The 26,287-nt window shown below is 48.3% G+C and overlaps 1 long non-coding RNA gene across 1 annotated transcript in view; it reads right to left on the bottom strand.

Annotated features, from left to right (window-relative positions):
• The window catches only part of LOC122787275, a 133,098-nt gene extending 107,100 nt beyond the window's left edge, over positions 1–25,998 (bottom strand). The window contains exon 1 of the long non-coding RNA XR_006362557.1: positions 25,919–25,998. This is a non-coding gene — a long non-coding RNA (uncharacterized LOC122787275). The remainder of the gene's footprint in view (positions 1–25,918) is intronic.
• Positions 25,999–26,287: the final 289 nt, after the last annotated feature.

Genomic DNA, 26,287 nt, shown 5'->3' with positions numbered 1-26,287 from the left:
GGCTCAGTGTTGTAATAAGCCAAAACGGCAGAGGCGTGGATCTTAACGGAGGGGAAAGGATAGGCCTTTGTGGAGTATGTCTGCTAAGTAATCCAGGATTAGAGGCAAGGAGGGCAGAGTTATGTCCTCTCCTTTAGATTGAATCCAGGTCAGTACCTTTTCCACTTTTCAGCATATGATTTCCTTGTACTAGGTCTTCTGGCTTCAAGAATGATGTCCAGCATTTGCTTGCTTAGGCTGGTTACTGGGGGGAGAATTCAAGGAATAAGCCAGGCTGCAAGATTTAGGGTTTGCAATTGGGGATGCAAGATATGTCCCCCCTGCTGACAGAGCAGGGTTGGGTTCTGGTGTAGGTGCCAAGGTGGCACTGGTGACAAGCCTCACAGGAGTGGGTACTAGTGCTGGTGTGGCAAGTCCGGGGCAATCAGAATTGTCCTTGGTCTGTCCCATCTTATCCTGAGCAATACTCGAGAGAAGGTGCAGAGGGGGAAAGGCATAGATTGAGAGATTTACCCACTGGAAGGATAGGGCACCCAGTTTCCAGGCCCTGCTGTGAGGTGTCCTGGTACATAATTTGCTGAGTTGGTGATTGCAAGGGGAGGCAAAGAGATCCACCTCTGGGGTCCCCCCATTTCTGAATCCGAAGGTTGAAGGTGCTGGGCTCTAGTTGCCACTCGTGTGAGTCTAGGAGATTTCTGCTTAAGTCTGCCAGTGAGTTTTGTTTGCCTGGCAGGAATTGGGCTTGCAGATGGACCTGCATGTCCAAGGCCGTATTCCACAGGAACATGGCTAGCCTGCAGAGTGGGTAAGAGTGGGTTACCCCCTGCTTGTTGATGTAACACGTAACTGTGGTGTTGTCTGTTTTTATAAGCAGGTGTACTGGTGACAGTAGGGATCTGAAAGCTGTCAGACCGTGCTGCACAGCTAGCATCGCTTTTTCGTTGATGTGCAGATGAATTTGACTTGGGCTCCAGTGGCCCTGAATGCACTTGCCGTCCATGTGTGCCCCCCAGGCATAGTCTGATGCCTCTGTGGTTAGGGTCTGGGTGACATGGGGTTGAGTAAAGGGCAGTCCCTTTTTGTGCTTGCATGCTGCTGCCCACCAAAAAAACTCTCTCCTTAGACAGGGTATTATAGGAATGACTGTTTCCAGTTCCTGAGAATGTTGGCGCCAAAGACTTTTTAAGTACCATTGAAGTTTCCTCATATGCAGTCTGGCACATGGAATTAGTAGGATGCACGAGGCCATGAACCATAGGGCCTGCAGGATTTTCCCTGCGGATAGCTGGGTTCTCGTAGCCATTTGAGTAAAACAGTCTGTCAGATAGGCTTGTTATTCTGGAGTGAGGAATGCCATATGGGATACTGTGCCCAAGCTTGCTCCCAGGAATACAATTTTTTTGCATGCTTTCCACCTAGAGGCACAAGCAGTTGGACAGAGGTGGGGAGTGGAGTTGAGAAGTTATTGGGAATTCTTTTATGTAAGGGGGTGGGTTTAGTATTCCCTGCTTTAGAGGTGGGGACACTCCATTGCTTAAATCTCTGCATACCCTGACGCTGTTAGTCTGGGGGGGGGGGGTCTGTTTCCCCTGGGTCTAGTTTGAGATGACCTTGAGGGGGCTGGAAAGGACCAATGCTTTGAGGGCAATGCCTACTGAATCTAGGAGGCTGTACTTGCAAGAATTCTTTGGCTGTCTGCATAGATTTAGCTTTTTCTTCCATCTTTTTAAGAACCTCTTCTGCTTTGATGCCAAACAGATTGCCCTTGTTTAAAGGAGCATCTAATAACTTTGATTTGACATGATCTGGCAAGGGTGTGCTCCTTAAGCCAAGCATGCCTTCTCGCTACAGAACCAGTGACTGCTGCCCTGCAAGATACTTCTAGGGCATCAAAGCCACAGTGCAATGTATGCTTGCTGACTTGGCTTGCAGAATGCATAAGCTCTTGCAAATCTTTATTTTCTGCAGTCTGCAAAGATAACCATTTTTTGCTTAATAAAGTTCCATAATATGTTGTTGGTACTTCAGCATGTGAAACTGACAATTCAAAGCCCTAATGGCAAGAGTTGTAGAGGTATATACTTTCTTACCCCATCTGTCCAAAGCTCTGGAATCCCTGTCCGAAGGGCTGGGATTCTTAGTTGCAGGTGCCTTGATACCTTTAGGCCCCTGGGAAATGATTTCTGGGTCAGCAGTAGGATTTTTGATAAGATTCTTGAAAGGTAAGACACCTTTGATCATTATAAGTAAAAAAAACTAAGAGCTCTCATAAAATCATCCAAGGCAAATTTTGAGAGAAAATCGCCAAGGACTCTAAAGACAATCATAAGGCCTTCTTTAGCTATGTTAGAAACCTAGGAGGAAACTCCCAGATATGCTCAGAATTAGTTCAAAATGATGTGAAAATTACTGAACCTACACACATTGCTAACATACTGGCTGACAGGTTCAGTGCAAACTTCTCCCCCAAAAGGAGAGATCTATTCCAGAGGATTGTAGCCCCCAAACATCTCCAAGCCCAGGTGAGAACTGCCCTCACTAAGGCAAAAACACAGCATCCATGGGACGGATGATGTCCCCTGTGTGCTTCATGAACTCAACGAGGAATTAAACCCACAGTTAGGACAGCTGTTTAATCTTAGCCTCACCTCAGGATACGCACTCCAAGGAGTGGCGCACGGCGACTGTGGTCCCACTTCATAAGGCGGTGCCTCCACAGACCCTGGAAATTACCGCCCCATTAGCTTGACAAGCCTTATCTGCAAAGCCATGGAGAGGATCATAATGGAACTCATAAATAAAGACATAGGAACTTGCAGACTTTGGATCCAACCCAGTTTGGCTTTGTCAAAGGCAGATCCTGCCTCTTAAACTTGGTTGACTTTTTCGAGACAGTCACCAAGGCCATTGATGAGGGAAAGGCAGTCCATACAGCCTACCTCGACCTGGCAAAGGCCTTCGACACAATACCCCACTCAGGTATCATCGAAAAACTCATCAGCTCGAGTGTAAACCCATACATCACAAGATGGGTTGCAAACTGGCTAAGTGACAGAACCCACAGGGTCAGAGTTGGTGGAGCCATGTCAGACTCAAAGCCTGTCACAAGTGGTGTCCCACAGGGCTCAGTCCTGGGTCCACTCTTGTTCGGCATCTACTTTTCTGAAGTACAAGCAAACACAGGAGGGTTATGGCTGACAAAGTTTGCAGATGACTGCAAACTGGGCGCCATAGTCGAAAACACATCTGACACAGATATCCTCCAGAAGGGCCTCACAGAAACGGATAACTGGTGCCAGAGCCATGGCCTGAAGTTAAACGCCAAAAATGCATAGTCATACCCTTTTGGAAAAACAAGGTTACCCCTAGCTACCATATAGGTGGCAATCCACTGAGCACAGAAAAAGTCATCAGGGATCTGGGGACCCAAGTTGACAGTAGCCTTCGTTTGACACTCATGTTGCTAAAGTAGTTAGGAAAACCTTCTATATCGCCCACCTGATCATGAAGGGATTCACATCTAGATCAAGGGAGGTCATCGTCCCCTGTACTCATCACTCATTAGACCTATGATTGAGTACAATGCCCGTTCGAATGTATCTGACCAGACACCTGCTGCAGCTTGAAAGGCCCCAAAAGTTCCTCACCAAAAGGATAAAGGGTCTCAAAAATATGTCTTATGCTGCCCGACTGAAAGAACTCCAGCTCTATTCAGTCTCATACCGCTTGCTCAGAGGTGACCTGTGCCTGACATATAAGGCCATGTCAAACCCAGATTTGATGAATATGCTTCACCACAAAAATCTAGATCCCTCAGAACCACAAGGCGGAGACTTAAACCTTGACACGGTTATAAATAGAACGTGCTGGAGGGACAGATTCATCACCCAGAGACTCCCTATGCTGTGGAACAAAATCCCGGTACATGTGAGGCAGAGCACCTCGCTGGCCTTGTTCAAGAGGAATCTTGACCAATGGATGGGAGATCGCAGATATACCCCCCAGGGATTACTTCAGTGTCACTGCTTGACAGAGGCACAGAAAAATGATAGGCATAGTTTTTATTCAAACTAAAGGGGTGGCGAAAGCCACATAACTATGGGCTAGGCTTATAAATGCCCTTGGGCAGATAGCCTAGTATGAACCTATGATAAGAAATTTGAGAGAGTCCGGTACTCTGTAGTACCTGTCTGGTTTCCTAGGGGCAGGGGGTGAAGTATCAGGAGTAAAACTGGATTCCATAAAGACATGATCAACAACTTCCAGGATTGGTGGTATTGCTATAGGCCTGTGTTGTGGCTAATCTAGAAATTCTGAGTCTCTTTTGGGACTGAGGATAGTCTTGGCATTCCCAGTGGAAATGCTCTCAAAGTATGTAAGGATTCACCAAAAGAAAAATCCTTTGTAGGAGAGGCAGAGGGAATGGATTCCTCTGCATCTGAATCCTCATAAGCAGATAAGGGCATGTCTTTATAATCGATACCTCGAGTCGTCAGACTCTGTTGTGTTGAAGCTGCTGGGGACTGGTCTCTTTTTCTCTCATCAGGGGAAGGCCGACTTCCCCTAATCAGCATAATAAGGTCTTCTGACATTTTAAGCATTTTATTTTGTGGCAAGGGAGCAGGTGCACGCGCTTTGGTCGTCTGTTTTCTAGGCGTAGCGCGTACTCTTGGCCTTAGAAACTCAGTAGTTTTAGACAGCAGTGAAGATAGTTGGTTTGTGTGTATCGGTAGTACGAAGAACTTCCTCGGAAGCCGGTGCCTGCTCAGCAGCTTCGGACCCATCCAAGGTAGATTTATCCGCAGGTTCCATAATCAAAGAGGAGACTCGCAGCATAACGGACTCCGAACGGGTCTCTGTAGAGGCCTGCAAATCCACTGAAGCGGGTATCAGGGGCTGCGAAAACACCTCACTGAGTACCAGCGAACTGGCGACTAGCTTAACAGAAGCATTCTCGGCAGCTTTGAACCTGTGCGGTCTGTCTTTATCCTTACGTTCTTTCGGAATATCGGTAGTCGGATGGCTTACCACAGCCATTTCAGAATACAGAGATCGAGAAAGAACAGTTGTGTACCTACCATAAATGTAGATGTTAAGAGTGTATTCACTGTTGCAGTCATTACACTTGGGGTTATCCTGCTGGCAGGCTACCCACAGTCGGCCTGAATTCCAAAGTTCTGGTGCGGCATCGGTTGCTGTCGCCTCCTCCCTGACGTCAGTGCGCCAGGGGTATAAAGGATGCAGCAGATGCCATTTTCTTCAGTTTTTCTTGCCCCAGATATCAGGTGCCCCCAAAAAGGTAGGCTGTAAAAAATTATGATCATAAAAAAGCATGCACATAACCTTCATCTGCAAGCAAATACACCACATAGGTAGTACAGAATAGATAGGTACAGATAAGTCCCAGCCAAGAAAAAGGGGGATGGTGGGAGGGTAACCTGGACTGCAACAGTGAATACACTCGAACATCTACATTTATGGTAGGTACACAACTGTACTATGTTCATGTTTCACTGTTGCAGTCATTACACTTGGGTTGAATCCCAAAGCTGAGGTTGGGCGGCTGGGCCTAAATAGATTTTAGAGTGGCTATGAGGCCCTGCAGAACTGCAGTGGCAAAGCCTGCTCTGGATTTAGAGTTGAGAGGTAAATGGTAGTGCTTTATAAAAGTGTGCACTGAAGTCCATGTTGCAGCCTTCAAAATATCCTTGGTTGGTACTCCTCTGAGGTAGGCTGCTGAAGTGGCTGCTGCTCTGTTAGAATGTGGCCTAATGCCCTTGGGCACTGATTTGCCATGTTGTGAATAGCAGAAACAAATACAGTGGCCTATCCATTTTGAAATAGGATACTTTGAAATGGCTTTTCCTTGGGAACTTGCAGCATATGCCACTAAGAGTTGCTCAGTCTTTCTGAAGGCTTTAGTCTTGTCCAAGTAAAAGCGTAGCTGTCTGTGTATGTCCAAAGTATGCAGAAGTCTCTCCCCCTTATTCTGTGGGTTTGGATAAAAGGTAGGCAAATGTATGGTTTGGTTAAGAGCCACGCTGGACACTACGTTAGGCATAAATGTCGGGTTTGTCCTTAGAGAAACCCTGTCCTGATGGAAAATAATAAGAAGTTATGTTCTTACCATAACGTTCCATGTTAGTTGTCTTCTCGCCTTCTTTCTTGCTGGATGGGTTCGGAGCCGATCCTTGCCTCCGACTCGGCCTATACTATAGCTCGAGAGCTATTTTTACTGGCTCGAGGCAGCCCTATAACCCACAATACCATGCGCTAGCTCCCCAGATCTCATTTGGAAGCTAAGACATAGTATAAATATATATTATAATCCTCATTTGCAAGTACGGAATCCCTGCTAGTAACACTAAGGATACGGGGAAACCGTAACATGTTGTATCTCCAGAAATGGAAGGACTCAGAGACCTCAAGTCTGTCCAGGCTAGGGGGCAGGAGGGAGGGATGCAAGAAAGAAGGCGAGAAGACAATTAACATGGAACGTTATGGTAAGAACATAACTTCTTAATGTTAAGTTGTCATTCTCGCCTTCATTCTTGCTGGATGGGACAGCGTCCCTAGCACCTTAGTCCTGGGTGGCTCAATGGAACAGACTCCTGAGTACAGTGGAACCAAAGTCAGCTCTATTTCTGGAGGCTATATCAAGTTTGTAATGGGCAATAAAGGCATGTTGGGAAGCCCATGTAGCTGCTGCACATATGGCATCTAATGGTAACCTTGCTTGAAAGGCCATTGATGTTGATAGTGCCCGGGTTGAATGAGCCTTAGGCCTAGAAGGAAGTTGTCTGTCTCAACTCATAGACAAAGGTAATAATAGATGTCAACCATCTGGAAAGAGTAACCTTTGATACTGGAAGCCCTTTCTTTCCTGCAGCATGAGAGAGAAAGAGCTGGTCTGACTTTCTGAGTTGTTTTGTCCTGTCTAGATAATACCGTAGTTGGCGATGAGCATCCAATGAATTTAATTTCTGTTCAGCCCTGTTGGAATAGTCTGGGAAGAAGACAGGCAAGTCAATGGAGTGGTTTAGATTTACTTCAGAGGACACTTTCGGTAGGAAGGAAGGGTTTGTTCTGAGAGTTACCCTGTCTTTGTGAAAGACCAAATAAGGGGGACGGACAGACAAGGCTTGAAGTTCCGATACCCTTCTGGCAGATGTTATGGCTACTAAAAATTAGAAGTTATGTACTCACCATAACGTTCCATCTGAGTAGGTGTATTCATTTGTCTGCAACCTGTGGGTTATGGATCCGATATCGGATCCGAACCGGCATGGTTTTCCAGCTATGGATCCAAGCTCTCAGCTCCTCCCCTCACCCATAATGCCCTGCTCTACCCTCATGACCTCAGATCGAGTTTGCCAAAGCAAGAATACCCTAAAAAGGGTAACAAAGAATATGCAGGAAACTGAAAGGCCAGGGGATAGGAGGCGGGATGGTTGCAGACAAATGAATACACCTACTCAGATGGAGCGTTATGGTGAGTACATAACTTCTAAATCTGAAGTAGGATATTCATTTGTCTGCAACCTGTGGGACAGAGTCCCCAGCTACCTGAATCTTGGGCCATCATGGAAGGATATTCCGAGCACCGCTGAGCCAAAGGATGCTCTACCCTAGATGCAAGATCCAACTTATAGTGGGAAATAAATGTATGAGATGAAGCCCACGTGGCTGCTGCACAAATATCATCTAGAGGAATCCTAGCCTTGAAGGCTGCCGAGGTAGATACTGACCGGGTTGAATGGGCATGAACACTCCCCGGTGCGGGCCTTCCTGACGCTTGATAAGCCAATAAAATGCACTGTGAAATCCAGCGGACAGAGAAACTTTAGAAATTGGCTTGCCCAAATTGAATTTTGCAAAGGAAATAAACAGCTGGTCGGATTGCCTATGACCAGCTGTCCTGTTGAGATAAAATCTAAGTTGCCTGTGAACATCTAGTGAATGTAGCTTATATTCACCTTTGTTTTCATATTTAGGAAGAAAACAGGAGGTTAATGGATTGATTGATGTTTGCTTCAGAAGCGATTTTAGGAAGGAAGGACGGATTGGTCCTGAGGGAGACACGGTCCGGATGAAATACCAAGTAAGGAGGTTTAGCTGATAAAGCTTGAAGTTCAGAAACTCTCTTGGCTGATGTAATGGCTACCAAAAGGCTGTCTTGTAGGACAAGAACTTAAGATCCACCGTAGCAGCTGGCTCGAAAGGGGAGCGGTCAAGGCCTGTAGGACCAAAGAAAGGTCCCAAGGAGGAACAGCTTGTTTTATAGGGGCCTGAGAAGAAAAGTACCTTTAAGAAATGTTTTACACAATTTGGCTGACATAAGAGGATTAGAATCTTGACCAATGTGATAGTGAGAAATTGCCGCCAGTTGAACTTTGACTGTGGAACTGCTGGCACCATCATTAAAGAGAGAGGTTAGAAAATCAAGCACTACAGGGAGAGGAACCGTGAAGGGATTCAGGCCTTGCCGCTCCGCCACACAGAGAAACGTTTCCATTTGCTTGTAAACCTTTCTAGTGGATGGTTTATGAGCCGCCACCAAAATAGCCTTTACCGTGAAGAAATACCGAGTCCTTATCAAGAGTGGAACTGGAGCAGCCAAGCGGTCAGCTTCAGGTTGTCCAGGTTCGGAGGAGGAATGCAGGATGGATGGGATATCAGATCCGGGATGGGATCTAGAATCCAAGGAGGATTCACCGAGTGAGACCTTAGGAAGGGGAACCAGATCTGTCGAGGCCAGAATGGAGCAATGAGAATCATTCTGCAACCCACCCGAGAGGCTTTCTGAAGAACTTGCAGCATCAGAGGCAAGGGTGGATAGGCATACAGAAGACCGGGTGGCCAAGCATGCACCAGAGCGTCTCTTGGGATACCCCCGGGAGGAGGTATTAGAGCGAAAAAACTGTCGCACTTGGTGTTTGAGGGAGAAGCAAAAAGATCGCAAGAAGGGGTTCCCCACCGTGCGAATATGCGTTCCGCTACTTGACAATTGAGAGACCACTCGTAAGGGGTCAGAATGGTGCGACTGAACTTGTCCGCTAGGATGTTGGACCGACCCGGAATGTGCGTTGCTAAGAGAAAGCGATTGGTGGAGATTGCCCATTCCCAAACTCTCATGGCCTCCCGACAAAGAGGATAAGACCTTGTTCCCCCTTGCTTGTTGATGTACCAGACAACAGACATGTTGTCCGATTGAATCGCAATTGTTCCCAAGGGAAGAAAGTCCTGAAGTGCTAGCAACGCTAAGAGCACTGCTCTCATCTCTAGAACATTGATATGCAGTAAGGTCTCTGAATCGTTCCACGTGCCTTGGACTGTCCGGGCAAAGTGCCCCCACCCGAGGCGGGAGGCGTCCGTGGTCACCGTGGCGAGAGGGGGAGAAGCACAAAATGGGCGACCCTCGTGGAGATCCGGGGAATGGAGCCACCACAAGAGGGACCGCTTGCAAGCCTTGCTGATCGCTATGGGATGATGCATGGGGAGAGCAAGGTATGACCACTGTACTAAGAGCGTCCACTGCAGAATGCATATTGAGCCTGGCAAGAGGAAGAAGTGCTATAGCAAGCCATGGACCCTAGAGCCCTCAGGACCAACTCCGCTGGAACAGAACTTGAATGGAGAATGGCCGCACCTGGAGCTGCAGATTTAGAACTCTGTCCGCAGTGAGGAAGGCTCGTAAACTCCTTGTGTCTAGTCTGGCCCCTATGAAATCTAAGAGCTGTGTGGGCCAGGTTGGACTTTTGTATTTATTGTGATGCCTAGAAATGGAGCAAGATGGTGAAAGGATTCTCGCCAAGAGAAGTAGATGCCTTGTTGGGGCGGTAAGGAGCCAGTCGTCCAGGTAGGGAAAGACCTGCACCCCCTGAAGCCTCAGGTGGGCCGCTACCACTGCTAGTACTTTGGTGAACACCCTGGGGGCTGTGGTGAGACCAAAGGGAAGGACCCGGAACTGGTAGTGACTGGCTCCCAGCCGGAAGCGGAGAAACCTCCTGGAGCGCCTGTCCATCAGGATGTGGTAGTACGCGTCCTTGAGATCTATCGAGCACATCCAGTGATTTTCTCCCAGAAGGGGGAGATTCTATTTTTAAACAAGAAAGAGTTCACTTAGCTGAGAGCTATGTACCCACATCCAGTTACCAGCGCGGCAAACAAGATCTGGGGTCATGAGGGTAGAGCAGGGCATTATGGGTGAGGGGAGGAGCTGAGAGCTTGGATCCATAGCTGGAAAACCATGCCGGTTCGGATCCGATATCGGATCCATAACCCACAGGTTGCAGACAAATGAATATCCTACTTCAGATCGCAGTTTTCCAAGAAAGAAGCTTGAGGGAGCAAGAAGCTGCAGGTTCAAAAGGAGGAAGAATCAATGAGGTTAGAACTAAATTCAAATCCCATTGTGGGGGCGGATCCTTAACTGGAGGTCTAAGCAAAAAGATGCCCTTGAGAAAGGCTTTACAGAGTTTGTGGGACATAATATTTGCTTCTGAGAGCCCCACATAAAAATTAGCAATGGCCGCTAATTGTACCCTGATAGTTGGCTGACGATGACCCTGAATGAAAGAGTTCCGCCAGAAAGTCTAGAACCTTATGAATGGGTGCATGGAAAGGAACTAAGGACCTAGCTTGTGCCCAGAGCGAAAAATGCTTCCATTTACTCGCATACGTCTTCCTAGTACTGGACTTATGGGAAGCCAGAATGATGATATGAACAGGAGGAGAAATAAGGGGAAGCCTGGCTATGGCTGGAAGTGGAGCAACCAAGCTGTGAGGTTGAGGGAATGAAGAGACTGATGCAGCTTGCCCGTGAGATGGGTCAACAGATGCGGAAGGGGGTCCAGATGCCAAGGCTGTTCCAGTAGGTAACTGTGCAGGAACGGAAACCATACGTGTCGAGGCCAAAGCGGAGCAATGAGGATCATTTTGGATCTCAATGCGGTTGCTTTCTGAATTAATTGTGGGATCAATGGTAAGGGAGGAAAGGCATATAGAAGACCCCGGGGCCAATCGTGAACAAGAGCGTCTCTGGGGGGATGGCCTGGTAGAGGAAAGAGTGTGAAGAAGTCGAGGCACTTGCTGTTTTGAGGAGTTGCAAAAAGATTGCAGCAAGGTTGGCCCCACTTCTGAAACATTCTGTCTGCTACCGCTTGATTTAGAGACCACTCGTGAGGCATGAGGATAGTTCTGCTCAATCTGTCCGCTATGACGTTGGACTTCCCAGGGATGTGCGTTGCTATCAGAAACCGTTGAGAGGAAATCGCCCATTGCCAAAGTCTGAGTGCTTCTCGACATAGGGGTTAGGACTTTGTTCCGCCCTGCTAGTTTATGTACCACACCACAGACATATTGTCCGTTTGAATTGCTATCGTGCCTGTGGGAAGAGAGCTCTGAAGGGCTTGCAACGTTAAAAGCACCGCCCTCATCTCCAGGACATTTATATGCAGGTGGCGTTCTAATTGTTGCCATGTGCCCTGGACCGTCCTGCCCTGATAATGCCCCCCCCCCCCGATCAGGGAGGCATCCGTTGTCACCGTGGCAACGGGGGGGGGGGCAAAGGGTCTGCCCTGAAAAAGCTGAGGGGAAACCATCCACCAGGAGAGATGATTCTTGCATGATGGGGTTATCAAGATGTTGTGAGTCATTGGGAGCTGTTGAAAGGACCACTGAGAAAACAGCATCCACTGGAGGAGCCTCATGTGGAAGCGGGCTAATGGGAGTAGAAGAATCGCCGCTGCCATGAGGCCTAACGCTTTCAATACTAGCTTGACTTGAACTCTGTTGGGCTGAAACAGGGACTGAACATTCCGCCTTATGTCTGCCACTCTCTGAGGTGGTAATGTTGCAGACATTTCTGTGGTGTTTAATACGGCGCCTATAAAGTTTATACATTGACAAGGAGGATTTTGCAAAATTTATCGCAATACCTAGATTGTTGCAAAGTTGAATAGTGTAATCCCTGGCCATTATAAGATGCTGCTTGGTGGTAGCGGAAATGAGCCAGTCGTCTAGATATGGAAACACCTGGAATCCTTTTTGTCTCAGGTGAGCCATGACCACTGCCAAGCATTTGGTGAACACCCGGGGGGCTGTGGTGAGACCAAAGGGCAGGGTTCTGAATTGATAATGACTGGCTCCCAGCCGGAAGCGGAGAAACCTCCTGGAGCGCCTGTGTATCTTTATAGGATAGTACGCGTCCTGGAGGTCTAACGAGCACATCTAGTTGTCTCTGCCCAAAAAGGGAAGAATGGACTGCAGTGTTACCATCCGAAATTTTGTCTTTTGTACAGAGTTGTTCAATCTGCTGAGGTCCAAAATGGGTCTCCAGTCTTTTTTGGTACCAAAAAGAATCTGGAGTAGAATCCGGATCCTAGCTGACCTGCTGGGACTGCCTGGATGACTCTTTTTTCCTAACAGCTTTTTTATTTCTAGCTGTGCCTGACCCCTTTGTGCTGGTGGTACGTCTGGGTAGGGGTCTTGGCGGTTGTACAGGAGGGGAAGTGAAGGGAATTTTGTAACCCTCGGATATGATCTTCTGTACCCATGTGCCTTGGGAGAGGGATTGCCAGGCTTCCGGGTACAGGGATAATCTTCCGACTGCCTCCGAAGGCGGACAGTCGGGCAGCTTCTCAGGGATGCTGAAAGGGTTGGTCAGGGAAAGATTCCCTGGAACCCTGGTTCTGTGGACCCCCTCTGCCCCCTGGGGCGGCGTCTCCCCCCTCTGCCTCTGGGGGGAAATTCACCATGTGCGGCAGGCGCGACTCCCTGTGGTTTGCGGAACCACCTTTCCACCCCTCTGTCCCTTAGGATAAGGTCTAGAAGGTGTGGAAAAATGGACTCCCACGGCAGAGAGAGTCTTACCATCTTGCTCGCATCTGGTGAGGGTATCTTCACCTGAGGTCCAAACAATTCTGAACCATCAAAGGGGGTGTTGGTGAAGGACGCCTTGAAGGGATCGGCAAAGTTACAGAGTCGCATCCAAGCGTGACGTCTCAACGCAACACCTGTGCCTGCGGCCCTACTCGCTCCATCGGCTGTGTAGGAGATAAGCCGCATGGAGGAGTTAACAATGGAGTTCAGGGTGGCCAGCTGGGAGTTCATCTTGTCCTGATACCCCGCAGCAGAAGGATCCTGTACAGTTTCACCCAGTTCTTTGAGTAAGTCTCTCTGAAGGTGGGTGAAATGACAAATAGTTCAGTGACCGCATAGTAAAGGTCGCTGAAGCAAATGGCCGCTTGCCGTACCTGTCCATGGTCCTGGACTCTTTGTTAGGAGGATGAACAGGTACAGAAGGATCAGCCAATTCCTTCTTAGTGGCTGCTGCTACCACCATAGCATCAACTGAAACACCTTTGGTGAGAAAGGATTTGTCCTCTGGTGCAGAAATAAATTTAGAGGGCCTCCTAGGGGTAGGTTCCATTGAATCAGGAGCTGCCCACGCCTTTCTAGCCACTACCTCCATTAGTGGGTCAAAAGGGGGAGACACCCAGGAGGTGGTAGGGCGCGATCCTAAAGCGTCAAGGTAAACCGACTCGTCCTCGGAGGGTTTGCGAGTGGACCAATTTCCCCTCTGTTTTAGGATCTCTAGGATGTCTGAAAAAGAGACATCCTCAGAGGGGGATCTGGGGGAACCCTCCGACTCATCCAAGTCGGTGTCCGACATGACAGACTCAGGGGAGTCTATGTGCTTCCTCTTGCACTTTCTTTTCCTAGGGGGGTCCCCTGAAACTTCGGGGGAGCCCTCGGAAGAGGAGGAGACACCCAAAGTGGGTACCCTACGCTTTGGATCTCTGCTGTCAGATGTAGGAGGATGGCCAGAGACCGTAACAGGTACTGTAGAGGGAGGAGCTGCAGAACTTAACCTTGGAGTGGACACTGGGTCCAGCACACTCCTCATCACCTCGAAGGCTCCCCTATCAGGTACCAAAGGTAGTCCTGGCTCCGAAGAGACCGGAACCGCCCCCGGCTTCATTCTGTCCTACAGAGAAGGCTCCGAGAATGATGTCGGGGCGGAACTAACCAGAGCCGAAGCTCTGAGAGGGAGAGCGGGGTCGGACAAGGGTCCGATGCCACTCACCCCCTCGGAGCCGACAATGGAGTCCTGGCGCCCGAACCTCTCCACGGACGGAACCAATGAAGAGGTCGGGGCCAACAACACCGGAGCCGAAGGTGGGAGTATCGGCTCCGACGTGGGCAAGGTTACGGTTCCGACAAACTCCGGCTCCGAACTCGAGAGGTGAGTCAGAGGAATCGATAGCGGTACCGAAGGAGCCACAGTCTGGTGAGATGGGCTCTGGAGCATTTGGGCTAGTGCCTGAGATTTTATGAGCCTACTGACCACCCTCTCGATGTCGTGGTCAGAGAGCCTGGATGACCTAGATGAGTGAGTCCTATGACTCCGCTCCGATAGGAGAGGGGATTTCGGAGCCGATCGGACGGATTCTAGTGAGGGGGATCTAGAGCGCCTGCGAGCTGGGGTCAGCTCCGATGCTGGTTTCGGAGCGGATACCACTTTGCCCGCCTCGGATCCGATTGGAACCGATGTCGGAGCCATCTCGATAACGCCGGCCCTAGACTCAGAAGCTGGAGCCAAAGGTTTGGCGGTTTTTGAAGACTTCCCCGAGCCAGACTTGGACGGGGAGTCATCGGGCTTTAACAAGCCCCTTAAAATGAGCTTATTACGCCTCTCCTGCAGGACTCTTGAACTAAACCCGTGACAGACGGAACAAGAGTCCTGCAGGTGTAAAGGCCCTAAGCAATAGACACAAGAAGTGTGACCGTCTGTCAGAGACATTTTCTGACAGCACGAGTCAGACTTCTTGAATCCCGAGACCTTAGTGTCTTTGGACATAGTCCTAACAACAGTAAACACAGTCAGTCCACACACACACTCAACTTAAAATTAGAAAAGTTAAGGGAACTGACTAAACCCACACACAGACTGTAAGGGGTGGGAAAAACTAAGGAAAAGCCCGTAGGCCCAAAGATAAAAATTAACTAAATAAGGGTAGAAGGGCTACAAAAAGGGTTGTATGAATAAAACAATTAGTAGGGACCTAACCAAGGGTAACTAACTGGAAAAACTACCTGAAAATTAGTTTAATAGAAGAATTCTCTTTACTGACCTGAGCCGGTAAAAAAAGACAACCTCGCAGCAAAGCGGCAAACGAGATCTGGGGAGTTAGCGCATGGTATTGTGGGTTATAGGGCTGCCTCGAGCCGGTAAAAATAGCTCTCGAGCTATAGTATAGGCAGAGTCAGAGCCGAGGATCGGCTCCGAACCCATCCAGCAAGAATGAAGGGGAGAATGACACTTAACATTAAAAGGTTCCACAGCCATTAGTGCCTGCAACTCAGACTCTTCTTGCTGAAGTTATTGCTGTGTTCCACAAAGTCATGGTTTGCCTGCAGAGGGGGTAAGAATGCGTGCACCCTCGCTTGTTTATGTATCACATGATTGTAGTATTGCCCGTCTTTATCAGTAGTTGTCCTGGATGAAGTAGGTCCTTGAAGGCTGTCAGGGCATTTTGTGCAGCTAGCATCTCTTTTTGATTGATATGAAGATGCATTTGGTTTGTGGGCCATGTGCCCTGAATACATTTTCCTGCTATGTGCGCCCCCCCCCCAGGCATAATCTGATGCATCTGTTGTTATTGTCTGCCTGGCAGTGGGTAAAGTGAATGGCTGTCCCTTGTTCTGGTGACAAGCCTTTACCTACCACCGAAACTCCTGTTGCAGGCATGGAATGAGGGTAATAATGGTTTCCAGACTGTGGCAATGTTGAGTCCAAACACTTTTTAGGTACCACTGAAGTTTACTCATATGCAGTTTTGCATATGGAATTAGTAGAATGCAGGATGCCATGAAGCCCAAAGCCTGCAGAATTTTTCTTGCAGATAACTGGGCCTTTGTTGCCAACAGGTTGAAATAGGTAGTCAGTTGTCTTTATTTGTCTGGCGTGAGATAAGCCATCTGGGCAGTTGTATTTAAGCTTGCACCCATGAATATTATCTCTTGAGAGGGTACTAGTTTTGATTTCTTTTCATTGACTGTGTACCCTAGGCCTGTTAGGAATCTCTTTACAAACGCCAGATGCTGTAGCAGAATGTCCTTGTTCTCTGCTTGAATGAGGCAGTCATCCAAGTAAGGATATATTTGTATTCCTCTTTGTCTGCAAAATGCAATTACTGGTGCCAGGCACTTTGTGAAGACCCTGGGCGCAGTAGATAAGCCAAAGGGCAGTGCAGAGAATTGGTAGTGCAATGAGCTAGCTTTAAATCTGAGGTATCTTCTGCATGTTGGACTGATTGGGACATGCAGGTATGCCTCTTTTAGGTCTCAAGTCACAAGCCAAGCCTTCTTGCCCAGCATGGGCAGAAGTTGATGTAGAGTCAACATTTTGAATTTTGGTATATCCAGAAATGTGTTTAAAATAGACAGGTCCAGTATTGGTCTCCAGGTCTTGTCCTTTCTTGGAACCAAGAAAAGCCTTGAATAAAATCCTCGTCCCTGCTCTTGCTCTGGTACTTGTTGAATGGCCCTCATGTCCATGAGGGATGAGACTTGCTTTTGTGCCTCTGCCCATTGATGTTTTGGCAGGGTATGGAAGTGAAACTTGTAGCCTTGTGACACTATGTCTAGGACCCATTTGTCCTTGGTTATTATGTGTCAATTTTGAGAAAAAAAAGAAGTTATGTACTCACCATAACATTCCATCTGAGTAGGTAACTTCATTTGTCAGCAACCTGTGGGTATTGGATCCGATCCGGCAGCTTTTCAAGCTAGAGATCTGAGCTCTTAGCCCCTCCCCCTTACCCATAATACCCTGCTACCTCCCTCCAGTCCTCAGATCGAGTTTGCCAAATGAACACACAATACCAAAGACAACAAACCACGTGAACATCCTAACCTGATACCAACTAGGAGTGAATCAACAATCCTTCGGGTGACGAACTACAGGTTAGGGGGACGGAGGGGGGGTCGGTTGCTGACAAATGAAGTTACCTACTCAGATGGAATGTTATGTTGAGTACATAACTTCTTTATCTGAAGTAGTTAACTTCATTTGATCAGCAACCTGTGGAACAGTCCCCCCAGCTACCAAAACCTGGGAGGTCCTCAAGGAAGGATATTCCGGAGCACTGCAGAGCCAAATGCTGCCCTCCCCCTGGATATCAAATCCAACTTATGAGTAATAAAGGTATGAGAGGAAGCCCAAGTGGCTGCAGAACAGATGTCATCCAAAGGCACCCTTGACCAAAAGGCAGCGGAGGTAGCCACAGAGCTCAGGTCGACCAGAGATTTTATACATGTGCAAAATGCAGTTGGAAATTCACCTAGCTAGAGTTACCTTCATTATTGGTCTACCCAAAGATGGCTTGGGAAAGGAAATAAAGAGCTGCTCCGATTTCCGAGAGGCAGCGGTTCTATGCAAATAGAAGCGCAATTGTCTATGCACATCTAATGAATGGAGTCTGTATTCCTCTTTGTTCTGGTAGTTAGGGAAAAAGACAGGCAGATTAATGGATTGGTTGATGTTAGCTTTGGAAGCCACTTTATGTAAAAAGGAGGGATTAGTCCTGAGGGAAACTCTGTCTTTATGGAAGACAAGATACAGAGGTTTGGTACAAAGGGCCTGAAGCTCAGATACCTTCTAGCTGAAGTAATAGCAATCAAGAAGGCAGTTTTCCAAGACAAAAACTTTAAGTTGGCCAAAGCTGCAGGCTCAAAGGGTGGACCAGTAAGAGCCTGGAGGACTAAGGTTAGATCCCACGGAGGAACCACATTCTTGACAGGGGGTCTTAACAGAAAAGTACCCTTCAAAAATATCTTGCAGATCTTAGAGGAAGCTAAGGGACCAAGATGATCTCTGATGTGGAAGTGGGAAATGGCCGCCATCTGAACCTTCACAGTTGAAGAACTGGCTCCTTTATTAAAAATTTGGGATAAAAACTCGAGAACTGCTGGAATGGGAGCTGAAAAGGGATCCAAATTTCTATGCTTGGCCCAGATAGAAAAACGTTTCCATTTACTGTTGTAGACTTTCCTGGTAGAAGGCTTATGTGCAGCTACCAGGATGGATTTAACTGCGGATGAGATACTAGGAGTCCTAGCCACTAACGGAACTGGATCAACCAAGCGAAAAGCTTGAGGTTGTCCAGGTTTGACGAGGCCAGAATGGGGCTATGAGGATAACTCTGCTCCCCAACCGACGAGCTTTCTGCAAGAATTTTGTCATTAATGGCAGAGGAGGATAGGCATAAAGAAGACTGGATGGCCAAGCATGCACCAAAGAGTCTCTGGGGGTCAGAGTGAAAAACTTACTGCACTTTGCGTTCGAAGGTGACGTGAACAGATCGCAGCAAGGCTGACCCCAATTGAGCAAGATCCATTTCGCTACTAAGGGGTTCACAGACCACTCATGAGGTGAGAGGATAGTTCGACTCAGCTTGTCCGCTAAAATGTTGGACAGACCCGGAATGCGAGTTGCTAGCAGAAAGTGGTTGGTAGATATTGCTCACTCCCAAACTCTCATGGCCTCTTGGCAGGGCGGGTAAGACCTGGTCCCCCCCCTGTTTGTTGATGTACCATGTCTGTCTGAACTGCAATAGCCCCTAGAGGAAGAAGGGCATGGAGAGCCTGCAACGCTAGAAGCACCGCCCTCATCTCCAGAACACTGATATGCAGAACAGTCTCTGTTGGGAGCCCACGTGCCTTGGACGGTTCTGCCCATGCAATGCCCCCCCCCCCCCAGTCGAGAAGCGTCCGTGGTCACTGTGGCTTGGGGTAGAGGCATCAAAAAGGGCCGCCCTTCCCGAAGCTCTCGGGAATGGAGCCACCAAAGCAGAGATTCCCTGCAAACCCTGCTGAGGGGAATAGGGGAGTATAGCGGATGTTGAAGGATGGACCACTGTACCTGCAAGGTCCATTGAAGAACCCTCTTATTCAAGCGGGCTAGAGGTGAAAAATTGATAGCTGCAGACATAGCCTTAGAGCCCTCAGGACTAATTCCGCCGGTGGGGCTGGAGACTGTAGAAGAGCTAGGACGTGGAGAGTTAGGCTGCGGAGTCTGTCCGGCGTCAAGAAAACCTTTGACTGAAGTGTGTCATACCTCTCAACCTCAGAGCAAAAAATCTGGACAAAGCCTAAAATTATGGGGGACAAATTGTAACAGATTTTAAATATTGCTCTTACAAACTTAGAAAGTTGATAAAATAATAGGTTTTGCATTAGCATGAATTTTCTGAAGGATGTGGAGTCTTAAACTCAAATGCTTGTCATTATTTAATTACTTCAATCCTCAGCTATTTGCCAGAAAATTACAGATTTTAGGAGGAACACTCTAAAAATATGAGGCAAAAATCTGGACATTCTGCGAAAGGTATGATTTGAGAGATATGATTCTGGCCCCTATGAAATCCAAGACCTGAGCAGGCTGAAGGGACGATTTTTTGTAGTTTACAGTGATCCCCAATTGGTGGGCCAAACACAGGAAATAGTCCCTGGCCGAACATAGTAGATGCCTGGTGGGGGTGGCGAGGAGCCAGTTGTCCAGGTAAGGAAAAACCTGTATTCCCTGAAGCCTCAGGTGGGCCGCTACAACTGCCATGACCTTGGTGAACACCCTGTGGGCTGTGGTGAGACCAAAGGGGAGGACCCTGAACTGATAGTGGCTGGCTCCCAGCCGAAAGCGGAGAAATCTCCTGGATCGCCTTTCCATTAGAATGTGGTAGTACGCATCCTTGAGATCTATGGAGCACATCCAGTTGTTCTCCTGTAGAAGGGGAGAAGGGGGAGAACAGATTGAATGGTGACCATCCAGAATTTTTCTTTGGCAACGGACAGGTTCAGTGTAGACAGGTCGAGAATTGGCCTTAGGTCCCCCGTCTTTTTTGGCACCAAAAAGAACCTGGAGTAAGTGCCTGATCTGGACTGGCCTGGGGGGACGCATTTGATGGCTCTTTTTCTTAGCAGCTCTTTTATCTCTAAGGCTGCTGCCTCCCTCTGATGGGGTGGGACATCTGGGAGGCACCCCAATAGAGGGGGAGGATTCAGGAAGGGAATGGAATAACCTCTGGATATTATTCGGAGCACCCAGCGATCTGTCGTGATGGACTCCCAATGTGCTAGATGCGCCGAGAAACACCCTCCGACTGCCTCCAGAGAGGAGAAGTCGGGCAACCCCTCAGGGTTGCTGCGCGGGTCGATCGGAAAAGGGTTCCCTCGACCAGAAATTCTTGGGCCCCCCCCCTCTGCCTCTGGGCCGGCGTCCACCTTGTCCTCCCCTGCCTCTGAAGGACGAAGGGTCCGGCGCGAAACGGGTTTGTTGAGATTTCCGGAACCACATCTTCTTTTGTCCTCTCTGGTTCCTGGAAAAGGACCTTTGAGGAGCCGAGAAGCGGATTCTGACGGCAGACAACGTCTTCCCGTCTTTCTTGCTCTGGAGAAGCGTATTGCGGACGGTCTTGCCAAACAGCGTAGAACCAAAGGGAGCGTTTGCGAAGGACGCCTTGAAGGGTTCCGCAAAGACGGAGCCAGGCATACTGCCGTAAGGTGATGCCTGCTCCGCTGGCTCTAGCGGCCCCTCCGTGGCATGGGAGAGAAGCCGCATAGAAGTGTTGGATATCGACTTTAGAGTGGCCATTCGTGTAGAGAAGGTTCGTTTATCTTCGGCCGACATGGACTCTGGTGGTGACCCACCGTACTCTTTGATTAGGTCTCGCTGAAGCCGAATCATATGTGCCAAGTAGTTCAGCGCCCTTACAGAGAAGGTGGCTGAAGGGAACATCCGCTTTCCAATGCGGTCCATCATCCGAGACACCTTGTCTGGAGGATGTACCGAGGAACTTTCCTGCGCTAGTTCCTTCTTGGTGGCAGCTGCCACCACCATGGCATCTACTGGGGAACCTTTGCTCCACGCTGTCCTGTCTGTGGGGGGGCTAAGAATTTTATCTGGTCTCCTGGGTATGGGCTCTACAGTGTTCGGCTCCTTCCACGCCCTGGTAGTTATAAGGTCTACCAGGGGGTCGGCCGGAGGGGACACACAAGAGGTAGATGGGCCTGCTTCAAAAGCCTCTAGAAACACAGACTCATCCGAGGAAGGTTTTAGGGCTGACCACCCCCCTTTAATGCACAGCATCTCCACGATGTCTCCAAAGGAGACATCCTCAGGGGGGTGACCTGGGGGAACCTTCTCCTTCCTCCAAGTCAGTGTCTTCTGTGAGGGATTCGGGGGAGTCCAAGTGCCTCCTTTTACACTTTCATTTGGGAGGGACCTTCCCGGGGGGGCTGTCCGAGGAGGGATCACCAACCAGATCCTGTTTCTCTAGGGGAACCATCTGGGACATAGACACAGGCTGTCTCTTGGGCCGGATGATGGAAGACAGGCCCGTCTGTGAGGGAATGGCGGGTGGATCCGTAGCATGGGCCTGGGGCCTCGAATCCCTCGAAAGGACCCTCTCCACGATGTCAAAAGCAGAGGGTGAACTCCTCTCCCTGGGATCTGAGAGGATCCCCCTCGGATCAGACGTACGGATTGGCGCCGGAGCTGACACGATCAGATCCGAAAGAGTAGTGTGCTCCAACCGCATAGGAGCCGAAGACACACCAACCCCTCCGGATCCGAGGCTCGGCTCACGGCCCCGAGAGTTCAGATCCGATATAAGGACCCGACAAACTCGAGGGTACAGTCGGCGAAGTAGCGATTACTATCGGCTCTGACACTACCCGGATCTGATGGCTCCGAAATCTGATAGGGGATCGGAGAAGGAGCAATGGGGGCAAAAAAGGGGGCCGAGCTTCCCCCTGGAGGGGGGGGGGGAGGCAAGAGCAGTCCCATCTGCATCTGGGCCTGGAGGAAGCGATGCATCATCCGGTCCATGTCTGCTTCTGAAAGGCTCCTAGTGGATCTGGAAAAAGCTGCTGAGGCTAGCCGGGAAGGCCGCCTCGACGACCTCGAAGGTGACTGGGTCTCCTCCGGCTCCGGAGAAAATCGTGGAGAGTGAAGCTGAGAGGGGGAAGACCCGGAGGCCTTCAGGGGAGAGCTTAGCTGCTTAGCCTGCGGGGCTGAGGGGGTAGAATCGGCCCGCTGCTTGTGGCTCCTATGCCTCTCCCTGTCACGCTCCTTGTCCCTTCTGTCTTTTTTCCTGGAGCCCCTCTCTCCCTGGACCGCAGCGGGAGTTCTAGTCCCGGCCAGGGGAGCAGGAACAGTAGGTGGGGAGGAGGACGAAGCAGAATCCGCGGGCATAAGGCTAGCCAGGAATAGCTTGGTCCTCCTGTCCCTCAAAGCCCGGGGGTTAAAAGCCGCACAAACTTTGCAGCCTGAAAAAAGATGTGCCACCCCCAGGCATATAACGCAATGAGTGTGGCCATTGGCTGGGGACATCTTATGGCCACTCTCAGAGAATTTAGAAAATACGGCCTTAGGGCCTTCAGCCATTTTAGCACACACACACCTTCACACACAGACAAGGGGAAGGGGGAACTATAACTAACAAACTACTAACAGAAAGTTTTTTTTTTTTTTTTTTTTACTAGGGTCGAAGGAACACACACACACAGACACAGTTTTTGAAGAAACTGGATAGTAAAACTAAAGAATAAAACCCTCTAAGTCTACTCACAAACCGCCAAGAGCTAGTCTCTCGTGCTTCTAGAAGCCGTGGCAAACGAGATCTGGGGACTGGAGGGAGGTAGCAGGGTATTATGGGTAAGGGGGAGGAGCTAACAGCTTGGATCTCTAGCTTGGAAAGCTGCCGGCTCGGTTCCGGATCGGATCCAATATCCCCAGGTTGCTGATCAAATGAAGTTAACTACTTCTGATGTGCTAGTTTCCCCCCTAAAGGTGCTGCCAGAAGATAAGTGCTTGGCGCAGGCAGGGGGAGACTGTTTCCTGTATGGCTGTGATTTGTCTTCTCCACTTTTGGAGGTAGAAAAACCCCATTGTTTAGACCTGGACGTGTACGAACCTTGGGGCTGGGATCTGCCTCTTGGGCATCTGTATCTGCCCCTTTGTGGTCTAGCTGACACTGGAAAGGACCAGTTCTTTGTAGGCCAGTGTCTGTTAAATCTAGGTGGCTGTACCTGTAAGAAATCCTTAACAGTTTGCATAGATTTAGCTTTGTCCTCCATTTTCTTTAACACCAAACAAGGTATCATGCTGTAATGGAGCATCTAATAATTTTGCTTTGACATGATCACGCAGCTTTTGTTCCTTTAACCAAGCATGCCTCCTGATGACAGAACCCGTAACTGCGGCCCTTGAAGGAGGCCCTCCAAAGAATCAAAACCACATTGCAAAGGCTGTTTTCCAACTTGTTCAGCTGCATGCAATAAATCCTGCATTTCTTTGTTTTCTGCACATTCAGAATTTATCAACGTTTTCTGTTTAAGCAGTGACATAATATATTGCTGATATCTGAGCATATGAAACTGACAATTTAAAGCTCTTATAGCCAAGGTAGCAGAAGTGTAAATCTTTTTTCCCCATCTGTCCAGTGCCCTAGAATCCCTGTCTGAGAGGGTAGGGTTTTTTGCAGTGGAAGCCTTGACCCCTTTGGGACCCTGAGAGATTGTTTCTGGGTCAGCAGCAGGGTTTTTGAAAAGGAATTTATGAGAGTCAGGAACCCTGTAGTACCTGTCCGGCTTAACAGGAGCTGGAGTTAAGGAGTCAGGGGTCACACTGAAAATACATCTACAATGTCTAATACAGGTGGAATAGCTGAATAGCTAGGGGCCTGTGTTGTGGTAGTAAAAGGAAGTCTCTGAGCCTTTTCTTAGATTCTGAAAAATCCTGGCTCTCCCAGTGAAAATGATCCCTCATGGTATGCAAGGTTTCCCCAAAAGAGTAACCCTCAGGAGGAGAGGCTGAAGGGATAGATTCTTCAGCATCAGAACCCTCATAGGGAGGAAGAGTATTCCTGATCAGAAGAGGAATCAGAGGAAATGGAAACCTGATCTGAAGATTCATATTCTGTCGCTTGCCCAGGCCTTTTATCAGGTGGGTGATGGGAACCCCTAATCAAAGTAATTAGGTCTTCATGCCCAAAAAACAGATGCTCAAAATGGCTGGAGGCCTGTCCATGAGGCTGTTGTACTTGTTTTCTTTGTCTTTAAAGGTGCTTTAGTCTTTGCCTTTGAAGCTAAAGTTGTTTTAATGTATAATTGAGTAGGTCTGAAAACACCCTCAGAAGCCGATGCCTGCTCAGCGGCTCGGGACCCATCTGAGGGAATAGTCTCCGAAGGTCCAATACTTTGAGCTTCCAGCGGCCTAGTCAACTCCACGTGGGAGTCAGTAGCGGCCTGCGGGTCTAAAGTAGCGGGCATCAGGGGCTGCGAAGGCGCCTCACTGAGAACCGGCGACTGGCTTAGAAGAAGCCTCGTCGTCTGTTTTGGACCTCGGATGCTTGTCCTTTTCTTTTTTTTTTTTTTGGCGTTTCTTGTGAATTCCGGTAGTCGGATGGCTATCGGACGACATTGTACAATTAAATCTTCTGCCAAAATAGTGTAATGCAAAATCGTACCGACGCTTAATAGTGCGTTGGCTAAATCTAGCACAAAACTGACAACTAGCAACATCGTGATCAGGGCCTAGGCAAAGAATACAGTAAGAATGAAAGTCCTTATGAGGTATTTGCTTCCCACAAGAAATACAATTATTAACTTTTTCTGACATCGGTCTGGAGCAAGAAAAAAGTTTCCCCAACAGGGTACTTAGCTTTTGAAAACGACTTCGGATTTGAAATTTGAACCCGAAAATCTCAGGAGTCGGCCGACTGGCACTTGCAAACTGCTTATGCTTCGGGCACCGCGCGGCAAGAAAGACTGAAGAAAATGGCGTTGGTTGCATCTTTTATACCCCTGGTGCTCTGACGTCAGGGAAGAGGCGACAGCAACCGACGCCAGACCTAGACTTTGGAATTCAGGCCGACTGAGGGTAGCCTGCCAGCAGGATAACCCAAGTGTAATGACTGCAACACTGAAACACGAAGAACATCCTTAGTTCCTCTGAACTCAACCATCTGAGCGCCTTCCACTGTATATAAATTTTCCCAAGTACATTGTTTAACTTGAGACTCAACTAAAATCAGTGTTCTGAATACCCTTAGCTACCTAGATAGAGTGTCCTTCTCTTGTTACATACAGTCATATATGGATTTATTTATGCTTTAATGACTGGCTCTTTGCAGTGATCTCTGACTTGCTTTTAACACTTCTGTATCTTAATCAACATTTACCATAACAGCTGTACCAGGAACCTCAATCTACATTAACAAATGTCTCGTTGGCAGGACAGGCACTTACTCTAATGCATTCCACACCTAGGGAACAAGCTTCCCCTGTGTGACAAAGCAGTACTCTGTTTTCAAAATTAATCTCAATAACTGGATGGGTAATGATGTTTTCCTCAGTTATTGTATACAAAAGCGGTGAACAGCACTGCCTTACATTGCGATTCATGGGTCTCACTTGGCTAAGCTGTTAATGGCACTAGTAAAGGTTTGCTTAGTATCAACCTATGCACTATGAGAAACTGTCATTATCAGAGATATTTAAAATAAGAGAGAGGAAGAAAATATGCCTATTGTACTTTGTCTTCCTGGAGAATGCACCATAGGTCAGAAGATACACTTCAGAGACCCTCGGTACACAACTCTAAAGCCCACTGTCCAATAAAAGACTAGCTAAAGCCTGCACTGCAGTCTTGTGTCCAGTAATTTTGTTTAAGCAGCAGCACTGAACCACAATGAATGCGCTTGAACAAAATTAATCAAAAGACAAAACACATGCACATATGTGCTCAGAAAATCCTGTAAGACTAGGCCAAAGGAGTGAGGTTAAATATATCAATACGTCTACAGTGCTGTAAACCACCTCATCCCCAAAACACCAACTACTGGCCACTTACCTTTTTATATATGCACTTAATTGGAATTTCTCTGTCGAACATTTTCATCTTTGTGATTTGTGGCAGCATTGCTTTTCCTAAACAGAAATTTACCAAGCTGATTAGTCAGAACACAGACAGCTACACCACATACATTTTATGAGGTAAGAATAAGGGCAGGGGTGGGGCTGTTAAATGACATGAAACGCAAAAGCACACACTGAGATTTTCACTGTGGTCAATAAAGCATTCTAACACAAAATTCACAGTAGGCATTAAGGCCTGCAATTTAATGTATTAAACATAATAACATGCCATAAATGAGGAGCCTGATGATTAAGAAATCTAGTATAATTAGCTGAGAAAAATGGTGCAGCCATTTTAAACATG

The sequence above is a fragment of the Protopterus annectens genome, chromosome 13.part0 (assembly GCF_019279795.1).
Source record: "Protopterus annectens isolate FY-2018-M chromosome 13.part0, PAN1.0, whole genome shotgun sequence".
NCBI lineage: Eukaryota > Metazoa > Chordata > Ceratodontiformes > Protopteridae > Protopterus > Protopterus annectens.
The sequence above is the reverse complement of the archived record's forward strand: the minus strand, read 5'-3'. Positions and strand labels throughout refer to the sequence as shown.